Here is a 20,518-nt window from a genome sequence, read left to right as displayed (position 1 = left end):
CTGGGTCCTATAAGTTAGGTACCACCCCGGTATTTGTCTGATGTGAATGTGGGAAACCCATGAAAACCTCATTCAGGATGAATGGCTTGAAAAAGCTTTTCTTTCGACCGAGTACTCCCTCCGGGAATCGAACCCGGGACTGCACGCACCGAAGGCGAGAACGTTAGCGACTACGCTACGCAGGGCCACGCCAATTTACAGATGATTACGTTGGATTGTTTTTCATTTGGAATATGTAAATTTTTAATATTGTTCAACCTTCGAAAACAGAACTCTAGAATATGCGTTATTATTGTGTTTGTCATCATTCACTTATAAACATCATCCACTATATTTATTAAGACATTGATTTTGATATATTCTTCTTCTATTATTATCTTTTTAGGTACAAGTAATAAAACATTATACAGAAAACACGTTTGTGCTTATTTACTTACAAGTATATAACCTTCAGCAGTGCAATCACACAGACGAGAATATACTAGCTTGTTATTCTCGTATACAAAATGTTTTCCAGGCATTTACTGCTACCTTCACCTCACCACAACGTAAAATATTGAGCATGTTAAAAAGACAAAAAAAAAAAAAAAAAAATTGATCAGAACCGGGAAATCTTGTAGTCAATAACAATTTTTTATAGACTTCCCTTCCCTTCTTGGTCTTCTGAGAGAAATATCACACAATTCAGCAATATCAATCTCGATCAGAATTTCTGGTCCCTGGTTCGATCCCAGTTCGCGCCAAGTAAACTTAGTGGTGGACAACCACCGTGTGCGTGGGTTTCCTCGGTTTTCTCCCGTTTTCTCCCACTTTCTTCATTCCACCATTTCATTCATTTCTCATCATCACCTACATACCGCATATATACAATATATGATGTTTCAATCCAACAGCGACAACGTTTGGGAGGTGATTCCTGACACCAAGTTACGACAAAAAGCATAGACCATCGTAGATGCTCAAATGCTTCCTTCCGGAGTTATAAGCTGCTGAGAACATGAAAAAAAAAAATTAAGTTTAAAGATCCGTAGCTCCAAAACTATGGGACCTACCGTAGTCGGGTCAAGACTTCACTTACGAACTAATATGTTCGCTATCCCAAAATACATGTTTCAGAATCCCAAGGTACTTCCGCAACAATTTTAATAAAGGTAGTTGCTAAGTACTTCAAATTACATGCCCGTAGGTAAACTCCCTCTATAAAAATTGTTGCAAAAGTACCACAGGATTGTGAAACATTGATATTTGGATAGAGCACATACTACAGGTAGTTTCTACGTGAAGTTTTGACCTGACTACGGTAGGTCCCATAGTTTTGGAGCTCTGGACCTTTAAAGTATACATTTTCATGTTTTCGGCAGCTTATGACTTCGAAAGGAAGCATTTGTGCACCCAGGTTGGCAAATTAACTTCTCCATGTGTATATAACACATTAAAAAAAACAGTATTCACACTTGAATACTGAACAAAAGCGAGTAATTCCTGTTATATCAACCTTTATTTGTCTGATTCTTAAACCACGAAGAGTTTCATGGCAATAAGAATTATGTTTGTAAAAACTTTTCTTTCAACTTAACAATTATGGATTGTAAAGTCATTGACATATGGAGCAGGTGAGCTCAGGATTGTTGTGTAAATAACTGTATAATTGTTCGAGATTTGTTTATAAACATTAAGAAAGGGAAAAAAAAAAGCTTTTGATAAATAGTCTCTGTTTACAAATAGTTGACGAACTGTTACGTGAGAAAATTTGTATTGTGTTATTGAACTCGAATACATGACTAAACTTTAACTGAAAACAAAATAATACGATAGGTAATATTAAGGCTGGCAGAAATAAATCTATCAAATATTCAAATATGGAACGAAAATCTCTAAAACACTAAAAGATACTGTATTGGATCAAAAGTTTGTCACACACGTCCTAGAATGTTTTGTTGGGTAGAATAGGATGGATCGCAAATTAAAGTTCAAATTTCGTTTGGATGCATACAGAGAGAGAGAGATGTGCACGAAATATGATTTGAAAATGTCTCGTCTCGAAAGTGCGTAGTGAAAAAATGTCTGGTCTCTGAAACTATCTGTTTCCATTGGAAAAGAAATCTACGTTGTCACCGGGGGGCGCGGTGGCTCAGTGGTAGAGCGTTCACCTCCGGTGCTTGGGGTCCTTGGTTCGATCCCAGCTCGCTCCGTGTGGACTTTGTGGTGGACAAACACCGTGCTCGTGGGTTTTCTCGGGGTTCTCCCGTTTCCTCTCACTTCCTTCATTCCACCATTTCACTCATCTGTCATCATCACCGTCTCCTTTAGCCTAACCGGCATAACCGTGGGACGTAAAACTTAAAGATTTCATTTCATTTTCTACGTTGTCACGAAAATTGTTTCGTCCCGTCTCGTAAACAATTCTACCTCCTGTTGAAAGCTAAAAAATATTGGTATTGGGTATCGATATGCTGATTATGTATTTCCCAATTGGGTGTATACCGTTTGGACCGGTGTTAGTTCTTCATAGACAGGCACGTACGCAGAAATTTATTTGGGAAGGGTTCCAAAATTCAATACGAAGATAAATTACACTAAAATTGGAAAAATTATCCCTAAAATTAGATTAAATTTACAGAAAAATCAGAATTTTGAAGGGGTCAGAAAGCCCGCGTGCGTCTCTCTTCGTGGGCTCAGGACCGGGGAGACTTAGGGCTCCCAAATTTTCAAACTAAAAGACCAGGACACCCTATGAAAATTTACAATAAATTCATCATTATGCACTTGCATTTTTCTGAAATGTCAGAATTACATAAATAATAGGTCAACACTCACCAAAAGTGAGTGACTGAGAGTAAATTGTACTTATCAATTGTATTCATGACTAATAAAAGAGCTTTTTTCAAAATATCACATGAACTACCGAATAATAACTTGTGTTTTGGAGGGAAACCGGGACATTTCGAGTTTTGAACAATTTCTGGGGAAACATTATGTAAATGTGGGACATTCCTGGCTGAACCGGGACGTATGTGTATATCTATATATACAAGAATGGAAGTGACTATGTTTGTGACTTAATCGGTCTTATGCAGAGTCGTTTTGACACATGGTTAACGTAATACTAAAGGTCTGACTACTGTAGGAAACATTTGTTATTCGGAATCTTTAGTATGGCACTAATCACGCGTCAAAACGACTCTGCATAAGGCTCAATAACTGTTGAACCATCCTACCGGTCTGGATAAAATTTTCAACATATATGAGGTTCAGGCCTGGGATTTTTTAAAAATCATTTCACTTTGATGGTGCAACTTAGGAGAGGGGGAGATATGTAAAAATAATTGAAAATGATCGATATCAGTGTCGAATTCATAATTTTTGCCGTCCCTAAGTTGATTAGTGACAGTTTTGGTGCATTTTAGGTCCAAAATGAAACGTATTCTCTCCATGCAAAGAACGGGTATTCTAGGTACACAGTATATATTGCCAGATTTCTGAAGCTCCAAACCGGGACATCGTTAATGCCAATATTTTATCAAAAATTCTCGTAATAAATTCTCAACTTAACAAGACATACGCACAATGAAATTATCATTGTTCATCTCATCATTAAACGTACATGGTCTTTTAGGTATTGTAATCATGTGAAACACACATCAACTATTAGTAACTCTATTACATACAGTACAACACGATGACTCGATGTACGACTATAGATGCCAACTTATAGAAAAACAAAGGTTGCCAAATCGTAGATCTAAAATGTCACTAAACGATAATGGAAAAAGCGCTAGAAGTTGTTAAACAACTTTGCGATTAGAAACTAAATTTCTCCGTCTAATTGGGAGTAGAACCGAAACCGGCCGGGACACCTGGACGACTCCTGAAAACTGGGACATCTGGCAAGCCTATATATATATATATATAGCGGCGGATCCAGGATATGATCATAGTTTGCAGCTTTATCCAGTGTAAAGCAGGATTGAAGCCCATTTTATTCGGTGAATACCTGAGCGTCAAGGGGAGAGGGCAAGAAAGACCGATTAATTGTGCCAGTGTCTTAACAGATTTAAGGACAGCATTTGACTTTTCACTATAGAATGATCAATCCGTGTAGAACTTAAAGAGTGACAAACAGAAACGCTACTTAAGAATCAATCTAGAAAAAGGGAAAGTTGTCTCTGTAAAAATATTCATTAATCCTTTCAGTACAGAAAAATACTTAAAAGACTTTTTTTTCTCATTCCTGGAATGTCAATACTAAACGGTATGAGAACTACATGATATTTTATGACATTTTTCCCTATTGTATTTTGATGTGATGAAATTGAAAAATTAAAAAAATAAGATTTTGGCCTTTGATTAGTTAAAAACACACACACACACGCACAAAGAAAAAAAGATGAGATTGTTTGATTTACGATGCGGAGAAAGTGTTTCTCCGTTTTTTTTTCTTTCTTCACAAAGTTCATGACCGGTAATTACTTTCTGAGCGATGCGGCGCGTGCGCACACGTATGCTAACACTTAATACAATGATACCTCGTTTTTTCTTCTTTCTTTTATTCTGAGAAATTTAGATTATAGGAAAGTACACATAACTCCGCCTACTCATAATAATAATAAAAATAAAACTGTTTCATTCTTTTTTTTATATATTGTTTTAAGTCAACGTCATTGACCCCCCGAAGAAAGTGAAATGTTGCATAAGTGAAGCGCAATTGTTGTATTAAATACATGTCAACGGGTAATAACACTACATCATGTTCATTTGACACAGAATATTTGATTTTGTTTTTTTAATTCCGAAATTCTCAAGATAAATTATCAATGGATTTCTCTTCTTTGTCTTCGAAACTTTTCATTTGGTGTATTAGCTTGGAAGATAAGCTATTTTTCAGTACTAGGGTTATACGAGACGTTGACCTACGGTTTAAAGTAAAAACAAAAGTATAGAGTATTCCCAACGGAAGGGCAACATCGTACTCGTGAGTTTTCTCGGGTAGTCATGTTTCCTCCCACTGTCTCATTCCACCATTTCTTCCATCATCATTCACTTGCTTGAGTCATCATATGCCTTAGCCTAACAGGCATAATAGTGGGACGTTAAACTCAAATATTTTATTTTTATTTTTCGAGGAGGACTATACGCCTTATTAACTTCTTAATTTTAATTTGCTAAGAATTTTAAAACCAAATTGGAAATCTCGGTGCAGTGATTTTGCATTCATCTGCTTGAATCGTTTTTCTCTATGTTTCCTGAAAAATAACTATTATTTTTTAGTTAATTGCTTAACACCGACATTTCCTAACCTAACCCCCAAATAGAAATTATTTTATTTTGCTATCTGTAAAAGCGCATCTGTTTCAAGTTACCCATGGTTGGTTGAGGTCCATACTCGTTATACCGAAGAAAATAACGAGAGTCGTATGAAACAACGTAATAAAAAACAAAGTAAAACAAGTGAAGGTGAAAGAGTCGAAGAAAAGGACGAAAACTAGTCTAACCAGAAATTGTGAATACAAATGGTGTAGTGTACCGAGAGCAGAAAATCATTTAACCGGAAGAGAAGAGAAAGAAATACTTTGAATTGCACGTCGTACCGGAAGTAAAGCAATCTTTCTCTCTCACACTCGACGCTTCTGGCGGTTGATAGGTCATTCACTCCTTGACTTAGTTTCATCATAATAAAAAAAAGCTCATGGTATTCTTGTATACACCTTGTACAGAAAGGACTCCCGTACCCTATATAAGGAAATAAAACCATAATTGGAGCTCCTTTAGGGCTATATGGTTTAGAGTTATCTCCTTTTAGAGTGGACGACTCGTGTTCGATTACCGCTTGTAGCAGTATTTCTTCCAGATACGTGCGTAACCAGAAATTTTTTCTTGGAATAGGTCCAAGAGTTGAGGGGGGGGGTCTAATACTACAAGCCCCCACGTCTATGTAGTATTGAACGGATATTATTCTGCACCTGAAAAGCCGATAAATAATTGTAAAATATTTCCACCTATATTTTCAGGAGAAAAAAATTATAAAACTAGATTGTTTTTATAAGAGAAAGAGTACAGATGAAACGTAAGATCAAAGTTTCATTTTACAACAGTCATTACCCTGTTAAATAACTATAGTGTTATTGAGTAAATATGCAAATGAATGTTAGGAAGTTTTTGGAGATGAATCCGGACCCGGTTGAACCCCACATGGGTTCGTTCCTGACTTATATTCACACATACAAAACGCATCAATGTATTTGAAGACCGGTATGCGAAATCTAATATATATGTATGTATAGTATATGTATATTTTTTCTTTCTGTTTCCAATTCGTTTTGATAGATTTAATGATCATATCATACTGAATATATAGCTTCTCATCCAATCACTGAAGTCAAGCAGCATTGGGTCTGGTCAATGCTTGGATGAGTGATTGCTTAGAAACACCGGTGCTGTTTCCATCCGTTTTCTAAGACAATGTCCTCGTACCACATCCATTTGTTCTGGAGGAGAAGTTTTTTTTATATATTTTATTAAGAAAAAATCATTAGTTATAATGGGAAAATATGGCGACGATGTTTATCGAAGATCAGTGGCGTACGAAAAATGGAGGTTCCGGGTTTTAACTCCTCCCTTCAGCAAGATATTATGAAAAAATACATACATTTAGCATATTACGATATACGTATATACAAAAATCCTGCTTGGGTGTTTGAACCCACCCTTGATGGAATACTGTGTACGCCACTGCCGAAGATATATATATATATATGACTACACTTACATAATTTTACGTGAACTTCTATTTCAGACCATACGCGCAAGTGTCCTGGAGGCCTTCATATAAAAATGACTTCAATACGTTCGTGCTCTGTTAACTCATCGCAGATTATAATAACATCTGACATTGAACGGTAAGGCTTTCAAATTGCCCAAGTGAATCCTGCTAACACGTGCCCCGAACGATCTCAAGTCATCGCCTATCAGAAGAAACAGAACTGAAATTTGGTCATGGCAGAATCATTAGAAGAGAGGGCGATTGTATCCTTGTGTTTCAATAACCTTTGTATCAAGACCATAATTCCCTCAACGTCATTTGACAAATGACCTCGGTGAGGCAAGTCCAACTTTTTTTTCTGGTTCTCTTTCCACTCCCCGCTCTATCAGGGCCATTTCAGTTTTTGTATCGCTAAATTGTGAACAACAAACTGCAAAGAGATCCTGTAGTCTTTTTTAACATCTACCGAACAGCAAATATCTTAACGTTATACGATTTTAGACTATAATGCATTGAAGATAAATTTATTTGTAAAGAAAGGGACTGATTAAAGGAAGAGAATAAGAGAAAACGGGAAAATCCTAGGAAAACTTCACAGCCGCGGCATTGAGAATCTTAATCTGGAATTAAGCAAGAATCGCCTCGCACAAATAGTAAATGTTTTGCCACTAAGCTGTCAAAACGAGGGTAAAATAGTCAATTCTACGTGTTATTGTAACATTTCTTGTGGGTATTATGTTCTCGTGTTGCTAATTGGACAGCTCACTTGCTTCTGATGTGCTGGGTTCAATTCCCAGTGGAAACAAAACAGTTTTGGTGTTCATCTAGTGTCGTGAAGTGCAATTGGGGAAGCAACGTCAATGAACAGGACCTTAACTGTGGTCAAAATACCAATAATATCCGCGATGGGAGTAAGCATGATGGTCGGCGAGAGGGCAGCCAATAAAAACTCGCCATTTTGCCGCCAGCCAATAGCGCCAGACAAATTTAGTTTACTTGATTGGTTAATTGGAATTTAACGTTTCTTTTCAGCACCAAAGCTATAAGAGACAGGATCTGCTGTTTAAATTACTGAAATATTACAGTTTATATATGAGTAAGGCTCCCAGGCTAAGAAACCTGATGAAAATTTACAACAAATTCATTGTTATGCGTTTGGTTCTTGATGAAATATCAGCTTACCAAAAGTGAGAGACTGAGTAGATTATTCTTGTCGGTTGAGTATCGTCGACTAGTAAGAGCAGTATTTTTCTTTTTAAACGTCACACAAATTACATTAACTTATGTTCAGCAGGGAAATCGAGACATTTAAAATTTTTGAACAATTTGGGCGCGGGGGGAAAGGATTGTGCAAATCCGAGACTATCCTGACTAAATATAGAAATGTCCAGGAGTTCTATATTTGAGAAATACGAAATGCTATATTTTAAAGAGAGTAAGATCAATTTTATTATAGTATTTAGAAACACACACGGATCTAAGATTATTATATTGGGGAAGAGGTTATTTAAATTAATAAGAGAATTTTACATAGTGTCAAAGATCAGCATTTAAAGTTATATTTCTTATACGTACATTTAAATCAATTATAAATTCAGAGGAACAAAAGGAATGGTGGCTCAGTGATATGATATGACACTCTGGTGCGAGGGTCCTTGGTTCAATACTACCCTATGTGGATTTGTAGTGGACAGCATCGTGTTTGTGGATTTTCTCGGGGTTTTTCTGTCTATTCACCTATGCCTATTACACCAATTCTTCAATAATCACTCATTTTCAATAAGCATAATCTGTTTCCTTTATTTCAAGGAGTGTAAACGTGAGACGTAAAGCTGAAGATTTCATTTAATTTCATTAAAAACAATTGAGGATAGTATTCTTGAATTTTCTTCCCGCAATGTCATTATACAGGGTGGCCCAAAAGTAGGTATTCAGTCCCGCACTGATCTGCTCACTGTATTTCATATGTTTTTTTTATTGTTATCAAACAGGCAGATGGGGGGGGGCGCGATGGCTCAGTGGTAGAGCGTTCACCTCTGGTGCTTGGGGTCGCGGATTCGATCCCAGCCCCCGCCAAGTGAACTTTGTGGTGGACAAACACCGTGTGCGTGGGTTTTGTCGGGGTTCTCCCGCTTCCTCCCACTTTCTTCATTCCACCATTTCATTCATTACTCATCATCACCGTCTCCTTTAGCCTAACCAGCATAACCGTGGGACGTAAAACTCAAAGATTTCATTTTTTCAAACAGGTAGACCTAGCTTCTTTATTATTTGTTCTTAATGTCTTTTTACTTATACCTTAAGCTCGGAACAGCCGATACAAATAAACCTATAAGCTAGAATGTTATACTTGATTAATATGTAGGGGTATTTACCTACTGTTGGGTCACCCTGTATATAATAATTTCCAATTTATGTTCCGGACTACTTTTCCTAATGTTTAATTAACTTGGAAACCAGAAAGTATTAGTATTATTACATTACTGTGTCTTAAAGAAAAACACTTGTCGTAACAACCCATTTTGTGGGCCTAAGCCTACTCCAGTGCCATCTTCTAGTGACCGGCTGAACTACGTCTAGCCTGGCGGCGTGGTCAGCGCGCTGCGACTCCCTATCCCTAACCAGGCCCGCAACCAGCCACAGTGGTTTGGGGGGGCATGAATATGTTTGGGGGGACCAAGTCATTAAGAGTCTTCATCCCGGCGAAATTAAAATACCGCTAATTTTACAGTAATTATGTGATATCTTCAAATAGATAAAAGATAATCGAAATGTGGAACAAGAGCGCCCTAGACAATATTATTTTACATAAGAAACCGTTATCACGACTCACTTATCTGCTTTCGATTTCCAACCATTTTGAAAATCGGCATTTATTTTCGCGTTTTTAAACAGCTGAAAACGAAAAGCCACTAGGTGACTTGTGATAACGGTACCTCACGCAAAATAATATTGTCTATGGCGCTCTTGTTCCATATTTCAATTATCTTTTATCTATTTGAAGATATCACATAATTACTGTAAAATTAGCGGTATTTTAATTTCGCCGGGATGAAGACTCTTAAACATTCTCTTACCAATAGCTAAATTGTGTTTTTTGTATTAATAATAGAATTTTGTGTTAAGGTCTGGAGGGGCCACGAAAAATTTAGGGGGGCAGGCCCCCCAGCCCCCCTCTAGTTGCGGACCTGTCCGTAAGAGGCGCATCAGGAGCTTTCTAGACCTAGTGGGAGTCACGTCTTGTTTTAACGTGATGCCCCAGTTTGCCTCACACCGCTGGGTGGACGCCGAAAATTAAGAAGCACCGGCCGGGACTCGAACCCGGGTCCACGCGGACGTGAGTCTAACTAGATAATTATAAAAATTTGATTGTATTAGTATTGTATCCGTTGATTGGAGACTCAGTTTAGATAATTTGTAAAAAGATGTATTTACTTTTTCTAAATAAATAAATAATAAAGAAATACGGTATTTTAGTACAATATTCTGTTAGAATAGTTGCTCTTTAAGTAATTGTGCCTGGGTAAATGGCTTCCTAGGAATTGAATCTAAAACTGCTGGAATATAGTGTAAATATTCTTTCGTCATTTTAAGAATATGTCAGACATGTTGTAAAACAATAAGAAATATTCCAAGAAAATATATATATTTGCCTATTGAAATACTACGAAGAAAGGCTTCTGTTTTGTAACTACTGACGCAAAAATTAACGCTAAAGAAAAATTTGATTGTATGGAAAACAATTTTGTAAGTAGACACTATGAAGATAGGTGAACTTTAATTGTAACGAGGTTATAAGTACCACCCATCTTGGCTTTTACGCTAAGCCCAAGAACTTCAAGGCAAATGAAAAGAAAAGTTGGAGAATTTGAGGAGGACGCCATGTGAGTAACAATATTAGGAATTTCAGGGTGAAATGCAAAGTGTAGAGGTCGCCTACACTCACATACAGCCAGAAGCATGTAACATAACCACAGTGTGATCATATGACCTTTTGGATTCAATACGAGCAACTTATGATCTTATACGTTTAGTGTATGATTATGCCACATCATACTATCGTCAACCATTTATATTGTGTTACATTATCGCGAATGGTTTCATATCAAAGGCTCTTGTGATTTCAACATCACTTTCGAAAACGGCAACACGACAATGTTTTCGTGAGCTCCACAAGAGAAAAGGGTCTTCGCCTGTGACTTTCGTGGTTCTGGTTTAAGTTCCTGAGTTGAGTTGACTTTGAGTTTAACGTCTCTTTTAGCAGCGAGGCTACATAAAACGGGACCTACTGGTTAACGTGGAATCCGAACCAAATGAGCTCCCGCCGGGAATCGAACTCGGATCTCCCACGCCAAAGGCGCGTACGTTAACCGCTTAGCCACGAAGGAGCTCGGTTTAAGTTCCTGGTAGGAGTGATTTAGATTTTGAGTTTTTACGTCCCGTTCAGCAGCGAGGCTATATAAGACGTGGACCTACTGATTAACGTGGAATCCGAACCACATGAGCTCCCGCCGGGAATCGAACCCGGGTCTCCCACGCCAAAGGCGTGTACGCTAACCGCTTAGCCACGACGGAGCTCCCTGGTAGGAGTTCGGACTCCATTTGTCTATAGTAGAGATGGCCATTTTGCTGTTGGGGATTAGGTGGGTTGAGGCTCACCCTATCTCAGCATGGTACTCCGTTAAGCTTCGACTCCCCAACCTCAATGAGATTCACGCTCGCTCCATGTATAGCGTTCACTAATCTCACTGAGGTCGAGTTCACTATGGAATGGGGTTCGAGTTCGCTTGTGCTAGTACTTACTAACAGCCTGAGAACGGAATTCTTTGATCTACAGGACATAAACTATTTGCTACTAAAGACCCATGACAACTGTGGTAGACCAAATAACACTTGTTCAACAGAATAATGCGTGATCTGCACTAACTACTAACGCCAATATTTTGGCTTTCAAGACCGGATTTCGATGCCTCTTAATAATTCAAGAAAATCTTCAGTTACTCCACGATGTAGGACTATCACACAACCATGGGATCGAACCCCGAAACACTCACACTAACAGAATATTCTTTGTAGGCCGTTCGTATTTTTTTTTTTTCGGAACCATTTTGTGTTTTGTGTCATTTAACACGGCTAAAACCAAACGCCTTTTAATTCATATTTTCGCTATCAAGAGTCGCGGTTGCATAATCGATATGGCGTCTACATACCAACTAGACAGCCTGGTTTCGATCGCCGGGAGCAGGGGCTATTTCTCTTTCTATGTTTGTTTCAAAGTGGCTTAGGGTTTATCCAGCCTCTACAGAATGGGTAGTTGGGGAAACCTAGGAATAAAGGCGACTGAAGCGTAACATTAACCTTCTATTGCCGAATAATTAGATATGGATCACATCCATTTATCCCATTCTTTACGAATATTATCAGCAAATACAAGTAGGACAATTAAATTAATTTACACATATATTTAGTAGAGCGCTTGCCTCGGCTGCAAGATGCCCATGGTTCGATCTTAACCATGCAAGTTTGTGGTGGACAACATCGTTTTCGTCGGATTTCCTTCTGCACTTTCATTCCACCACTTCTTCCATAATCATTCACTTTCTTCAACCATTCATCTTCAGTGATGATTGCAGAAAATTTTCCTCGGGGGGAAGGGTCCTTCAATATACAGAGGCTGAAAGTAGTACTGTGAAAAAAACTGATGGGGGAAATTTTCTACCTTCGGGAAGGATTGGATTTTTAGTTTAGCGTCCCTTTCAGTAGCGAGGGTATATAAGATGTGGACCTACTGATTAATGTGGAATCCGAACGACATGAGCTCCCGCAGGGGATCGAACCCAAGTCTCCCACGCCAAAGGCGCATACGCTAACCGCTTAGCCACGAGGTACTTCTACCTTCAGGAAGGAATTTCTACTCCACAGCACCCCTAAAATCATTATTGCCCCTCTCATTTACCAACAGGACATAATTGTTGCACAATAATATGCTGTAAAGGCCGATAAACACTTCCCCAGTGTATTTTATGTCAGTGTTAGAAATACTCTTATATTACTAGATAAATGTTTGTAAATTGCGGTCCTGATGTGTAATATCATAAAGCGAACTTGATTGGTTTCGCACTTACAATGGCAATAAATACATTATTTTTTGGGTCCCTCAGTAAAGATTCTGCATAGTTGTTGGCCTATTGCTGATGCCCTGTACGAGCTATAAAATAGAGGTAACTAATATTATCACTCCTCAATATTACTATTTTACGACATTTGAACACCACGAAAAAAAAAAAGGAAGAAACAATGAATTATCGCGTACCATCAAGTAGGCGCGTGTCAAAATAAATATTAAAAAAAGAAGGGAAAAAAGTCTCGCAACCGAGTCGCGCGGAATCAGCTGATATAACTCGATCCATCCACAGGTCGTTTGGGAAGGGACGGCCTACCTACCCCAAGAGTTGAGAACGTTCACTCTCGCGCAGGTTTGTTACGTGAAGCGCGAACAACTTGGCCAAACGCCAGGTGCATGCTAGTTCCGGGTTATCAAACACACACTCCACTAGGTCAGTGCACTCCCAAATCCCTTGATACGAAATCTCAAAATGTAAACATCGCTGGTAGAACCGAAGATTAAAAACAGAAAATCATTTCTGCACGAGTATGAATGAACAGACATGTGCGTTGATGGTCTTTCGAAGTTGGCTTGTATTACAAATATGATCAGATTTAATTAAAGGGATAAAACGATGTATTCCAGAATATTCTGCCAGAAGTAATATTTCATAACTTACTAATGGTGTGGCTTTAGAAATTCTAGCGTTTACTGTCGCAGAAAAAAAACATTGCTGTTAGATCTTGCGCTGTACCCACTTTATCATTACCAACCTCCCGTTGATAGTATTTTACATTAAAAGAAGTAACAGTTCTTCCCTTCCTCTACTGTGGGGACGCCATGGAGGCCCAAGGGTTGTATATTGTTTCTTGCTCTTTCGAAGGCCCCATTTATACATACATTCAGTGCGTAATCTGTATTATTCGAAGTAAACAATATGGGATACCGAAATTTATATAATCAAACAAAACACATTAGTAGAGCCCTGAAACTGTATGCGAATAGTTCCGGAGATTTGATCCCCGGTGCAAATGCTTACATGTTGTTTAAACCCGTGATTAAATATTAATCTTTATGTTAATGTACACTCATGTCCAAAATTATTGTTGCATGTCTATAAATATGTTGTTGTAGGAATATAATTTGATAACGAATTTGCCCGGTGTTTCTTATAATGTTAGTGTGTGTATAATCGGCAAAAACATGTATGTGGCAAATTTCATGTCAAAAGAGCAGTAAATAAGAACAATAAAACGAAAATAAAACTTTCTTGTCCATTTAGCAACATTTTGTTTCACTCATTCTAATTTCCGTATTTATAATTCTTTTCTTATGAAATTTACCACAAATATACATTTCCGGATTATACACATAGTATCAGTATTAAAAGTACCCTACAAAATCATTATCAAATTATATTCTTACAAGAAGACAGTTATAGATATGCGACAATCATTTTGGACATAAGTGTACGTCCAAGCGAGAAAAGACGTCAAATTAAACTATTATAATAATTATGCAACTTCTCTTTAGGATATATATGAACTATTTATGTTTCACGGGAATGTTTCCTGTATATTAAAAATTCTGAACTACGCACAAGTTATAGCAATAAAAAGAAGAAAAATATAGCTGTTTACAAGGTATCATTCCTACATTCCTTTCGCGGAAATTAGGGTAACGTTACCCTTCGCTTCTCAGCATACGTTATAGTATCTAGTTTTATAAACCATCGCGGATTAGAGGTTAATAGAAATGAATAAATTAATATAGGGGTACGGTGGCTCAATAGTAGAGTGCTTACCTCTGATGTGTCGGATCCCTTGTTCGATTCCCAGACATGTAAGTTTGTGGTGCACAACATTGTGTCCTTGGATTTTCTCGGGGTACTTCCATTTCCTCCCATATGTTCATTCCACTGATTGCTCCATCAGCATTCACTTGCTTTAATCGTCTCTTTCCCTTCGCCTAAAGGGCATAGTCGTGGGACGGTAAACTCAAAGATTTCATTTCATTTCATTTCGTGAATTAATATAATACTGTAAAGGAACTAAGAGTTGGGTTGAGTTGAATGTCCCGTTCAGCAGCGAGGCTATATGAGACGTGGACCTACTGATTAACGTGGAAACCGAACCACATGAGCTCCCACCGGGAATCGAACCCGAGCCTCCTACGCCAAAGGCGCGTACGCTAACCGCTTAGCCACGGATGAGCTCGAAAAAGGAACTAAGAGTAGACTCGCCGGAATAATAAATTGGAAATCAGAGAGAATACACGCTGCAGGGATCGAACTGAGTTTCATAGCTCCGAGAACGATACGTAAAAACCGTTCAACCATCCTGTTTGTGTCCCCAACCAAAATTTGATTTTTATACAGAACACAATCTCATTTTGTTAAAATATGACAACCACATGCGTCATTTGACACGAATTTACTGTATTTTGATTTATTATTATGCAAGCTAACGTGTCAATATCAGTCAAAAATCCCATGTTTTACAAACGAAGTCTGTTACGCTTTACGATGAAAAGAAACGCAGAGATCATCGGACGTTATAGCCAAAGTAGTACTTAGGGTGGGGAAAGAGAAAATATTAAGATTCTCACCCTCTTAATTCTTAAGATTGTCCTGGACAAAATCGCAATTCAAGTTCCTCTGACAGTTTTTTATATGCATTATCCTGGTGTCTATATTTTTCTGTAAACAGCTGACGAAGTACCATATGCGTAACTAGATGGAGCCAGGATCCCCTAAAACACTATTAGCCCCCTAGAATACCAATTAATCACAAGCGAAGTTCATTCAGTTGTCGGAAGTAAGGGGCAATGCCTATCCTCTAGAAAAAATATCCTAGTTACGTCGATGCAAACGGCTATAGTGATATGTGGTAAACACATCTTTTATTTTATGCTATTTATGTCCTTTTAGACCCAGAGCTATTACCCTGCGTTTCTGATTCAAGTGGGTCCGCAATTGACAAGATGCTGAGTCATCACTGAAACTTCAGTACCCGCCACTACAAATCGAACACAGAACTACACGTATCGACGTCATGCATGTAAACCACTTGGCTACCTATGTCATCTTCTGGAACTTCTCGTTTATCCCGTCACCTCCTTAAATTCCTTTCAAAAAAGTTGGACGTATTTTCTATGGACATGCAAAATAACGATACATCACGTACCGCCTGGCCATCCTTATGTCTGTGAGTCTGAGGCTTGACAGAATGAAGAAGACAAATTTCTGGGCTTTCGGCATCTATGGTCATGTTAGCCCATCACTAGGATTAGAATTAGGAATTAGATTTCTGGGCTTTCGGCATCTATATCCATGTTAGCCCATCACTAGGATTAGAATTAGGAATTAGATTTCTGGACTTTCGGCATCTATGACCATCTTAGCCCATCACTAGGATTAGAATTAGGAATTTTATTTCTGGGCTTTCGGCATCTATGGCCATGTTAGCCCATCACATATGAGGGGTGACGTTCCTCGGCGATCACACTGTCCGGCGAATTGGGAGGGAAGGAAGTGACCTGGAAACATTTTGTTAGGTACCATCCCGGCATTTTGCTGGTGTGAATGAAGACAAGACCTCAGGATGGTTGGCCTCAGAAAGCTGTTACACTTTTTCGACCGAGTATCCTCACCGGGAATCGAATCCCGAACCACTCGATATACTTTTACAAACCTTAATTCAGGGGTGCCCACAAGGGGGGGCTATGACGCAAACTGCGTCATTGAAATATTTGGGGAGGGGGGTAAAAATCTATATAAATATGTTTGATGGGGAGGGGGTAAAATTAATCGAAAAGAAGATTTTTTCATGGAAGAACACCTACGGATAGACAATTGGAGGGGGTGCGTCATGGACATAAGGGGGGTGGGCACCACTGCTTAATTGTTCTGATTTCCAAGACCTTCCCCTTTCCTCCCCCAACTTGTATTGTTTTCATAAAAGCGTTGTTCATGTATAAATTATAAATGCTCCGTTTTTTCGCCTCCCTACAAGTTCAATGATGCATATTGGGTCACGACTTCCTCCCATTATGGGCACCCCTATGATAGGGTAACTTGTAAATCTTTAGACACCCTGCCTGAATGTTTCTGTGTGTGTGCATTTAATAAAATGCCAATTTAAATCAGTGGGTTTGACTAAAATATAGCTGCAGATAATAAACGATTTCTAATTAATTATATTTACAAGAATAAATTTATTGTGAAAAAACTCGAAGGCACTTACCTGTCAGGTACCATAATCCAATTTGAAAGAGTATACAAAATAATGTAATCCTCAAAAAATGTTGTAGGAACACAAAAAAAAAAAACACTTTTATTAACACTTTACAACACTTTTCAGAAGTAAATAATTATCTTGATAAATTTGTCACTGCTTCAAAAAAAGAAGAGTTATAAATATTATTTAGGACAAACTTGTTTTATTAAAATAAATATGATTGTATCACTGTATAATTGTATATCAACACACTTTGAAACAACACGTTTCTGTCACTAATAAATAAAATGGTTTGGAATGTTGCCAGATCCTTTGAAATAAATATCTTTTTAAAATTATAAGTTAGCACTATCACAAAAGCCACACTCCACAGATGTCTTCCAATAAAATAAAATTCGCAGTTAATAATAATAAAAGGTATATTCTTTGGTCACAAAATTATCACAATAAAAACCAAACACACTCACACGAAAAAAAATCACTGTTTACAATTTGATTCAGTTGTATTTGACGTTCAAGCACGGTTCGAAATCAAGTAGGGATGTATTGTAACAATCACCAATCGCGCGCGAAAAATATGTTCAAGTATTTGGTTTGTAAACACGAGACCACATTTTCTAATAAACACATGTGGTATGCACAAATATTGCGTTTACGCACAAAAAATAAAACACACACTCATACACAAACATACACACGCGTACAACAAGTGTTCAATCTCTCTTTCTCTCTATAGTAAAAGTGGTACTATCAGGAGGGGGGTATCAAAGGAGAAAGAGGAGGGGTTAAGGGGATCAGGTGTCTCCGAGAATGTTTTGTGTATATAGAGACGTCTGTTGAACACTGCGATGGTTGAGTGTCGATTCACGACTCGCACAGACGATGCGCACTGCTCGACAACTGCCGACAAACTAACCAGTGAAATGGTAGTTTCACTTTTACCTTGTATCCGCCAAGCGCTTACTCGCTCCCCTTTTCGGGGCCAGAGAGTTAGAATGCAAGGTTAAACCTCATCAACTGAGGAAAGGACGATCGCAGCAGAGCTCAAACGCGCCTCCTTGCCCTCATTCCCTCAAGTGCACTCTCCCCTCCGCCTCCCCTACTTTTTCACACATTTACACATTACATACGCTCATATGGATATATCTGGTTGCCTTGCCTTGGTTCCACTGTTGTTGTACTTGTCTTCTAAATCGCAAATGACAGTGGCGTATGGACACGCGCTGGCTACTCGTTAATATATTGATCTATCGATTTCTTAATTCCGATATATTGATTAAAAATCGATAACGGTCTACATCTGGCTTCATAGGAAATGAAGGTTAGAACGAGCCAGGTCAGTTTAAGTTTTGGTGATGTGTCGTCACCACATCACCTCTGTCAAAGTTTTTTTTTTTTTTTTTTTTTTTTTTTTTTTTTTTTTTAGAAAAAATGTCCACTAGCAGTGCGGATCTAGGCCGGAGCAGTGTTTCTTTCAGAAAAAAAGGTTTCGGAGGGCACACAGTATTCGGAGGGGCACATTTTGTTTTCACACAGTTTTATGTATGATTTATTATTATATTATAGACGTGTTATTTTGGTCTTCTCCGGGGGGCACTCTCAAAGCTCCGAGGGGTACTGCCTCCAGAAACATGTGTAGAAGAAACACTGGGCCGGAGGGGCCTAAGCCCCCAGTTTTTTAAGTGAAAAAATTATTGAAGGTATGATTTATATATTTTTGAAGGTTTATAGTAAAGTCATCATACACATATAATAGGCTGGGTTCTGATTGACCTCACCCCAGTTGTTACTTTCTAGATCCGCCACTGTCCAGAAGGGGGTGGAGGAGGGTAAAATCAAAATTTGAGGGACTTCATTGAGACGCAATTCGGTTGAAGATGTGTCCTACAGAAGACTGACATGTAAACTTAGTTTTCTTAGTTTCGTGAAGGGCGCTTGACGAACTCCGATCGAGGAAAACTCCCCCCCCCCCTTCCCCGGAAATATGCCTGAAGGAAACATAGTTATTTCATTTCTCTTTAGGTCACTATGTTTTAATTCAAGTATCCCTGAAATTTCCCCATGATGCTGAGTCAATACTCCCACCGAGAATCGAACCAGGAGCGGCATATACTAAAGTCACACGTGTTAACTGTTCAGCTACAAGGTGTGGAGCGCCTAAAAGATCGATTGAATAATATACGTTGATCGATTTATTGAATAAGAAGCATAATGTTTTTTCTTCATTGCATTTTTTTCAATATTATTAATGCGTCGAGAAATGCAATAAAACATTTAGTTTACGTTGAGAGTGTATAGACTGTAGGCTAAGGAGATGGCTAAATAAAAAATGTGAATGCTAGTGGAAATTGAAGAATCGGTGGGATAAAAGTAAAGTAGAAAGCAGAAGAAACCCACGGACACAATTTTGTCTATATAAACTGACATGACCTAGCATCAAACCAAGGATACGTCGCTACCACTGAATCCGCCTTGTCGTCCATAAATTGTCCACCCTTACTAACTTCTCTATATTTTATGTTATCCTCATTTAAACAACACATAGTAGCAATTTTACTATATTGCTTTCTGTAATTATTATTGACAGACAAGGGAGCCCATGTTGAGGTTTCCAAGGGGGGGGGGGCAAATATAAGCGAGGTTTCAAATAAAATTTCAAATTTTCCTATAACTAATGTAAAAATTCTATTGGGCTTTCGATATTCATAAGTACGATTTCCTCTTGGGGGGGCGAGCGCCCCACCTTGCCCCACCTGATGGTCACCCTTGTTGACAGATTACATCCACTGCAAGATAGTTAAAATTACAACTAATTACTACTTTGTCATTTATTTACTGACATATTATAGTGATACATTGCAATGGATATTACAATAATATAGGAGATATTACAATAATAATTAGTGATAAAAAAATAACAATCAGTAGTAGCAATAATTTGTCTTTTTTAATTTTAACATCGCCGCCATATCTAGGATCTACCTAACTATATAAATAAAAATGAAGGTGACTATGTTTATGATTTAACAACTCTTGAACCATCTGACCGATCTCGATCAATTTTTCAACATAGATGAAGTTCGAGCCTGGGGTGGTTTTTATCATTTCACTTTGACGGTGCAACTTAGACGAGGGAGAGGAGGGAAATATTTAAAAATAATCGAAAATGACCGATAGTAGTTTTCGGGGTTGCTGAGACGAACAGTGACACTTCCGATGCAGTTTAAATACAAATTCAGCTCCACAACTTGGTGGTGGAGGAGGAGAGAGATATGTACATACAAATTATTAAAATGATCGATATCCATAGCTTTTGAGATCGCTTCCGATGCCGTTTAAATCTAAATTGAGCCCTGCAACTTGGGGGAGGGGGAGATATAAAAATAATCGAAAATGACCGATAGTAGTGCCGAA

The 20,518-nt window shown here is 38.2% G+C and overlaps 1 protein-coding gene across 8 annotated transcripts in view; it reads right to left on the bottom strand.

The window, feature by feature from the left end:
• Eip74EF (Ecdysone-induced protein E74) overlaps positions 1–20,518 on the bottom strand; it is an 876,410-nt gene that overhangs the window by 652,183 nt on the left and 203,709 nt on the right. Inside the window, exon 1 of one of the 8 annotated variants that reach the window (XM_081752851.1) lies at positions 17,111–18,096. The exons of the other annotated variants lie outside the window; for them this stretch is intronic. The gene's annotated coding sequence lies outside the window, so the exon portion shown is untranslated. Of the gene's footprint in view, positions 1–17,110; positions 18,097–20,518 lie in introns of those variants that run through there. 8 annotated transcript variants of the gene reach the window in all.

Source organism: Thermobia domestica, chromosome 3 (assembly GCF_964235325.1).
Source record: "Thermobia domestica chromosome 3, izTheDome1.hap1.1, whole genome shotgun sequence".
NCBI classification, from domain to species: domain Eukaryota; kingdom Metazoa; phylum Arthropoda; class Insecta; order Zygentoma; family Lepismatidae; genus Thermobia; species Thermobia domestica.
The sequence above is the reverse complement of the archived record's forward strand: the minus strand, read 5'-3'. Positions and strand labels throughout refer to the sequence as shown.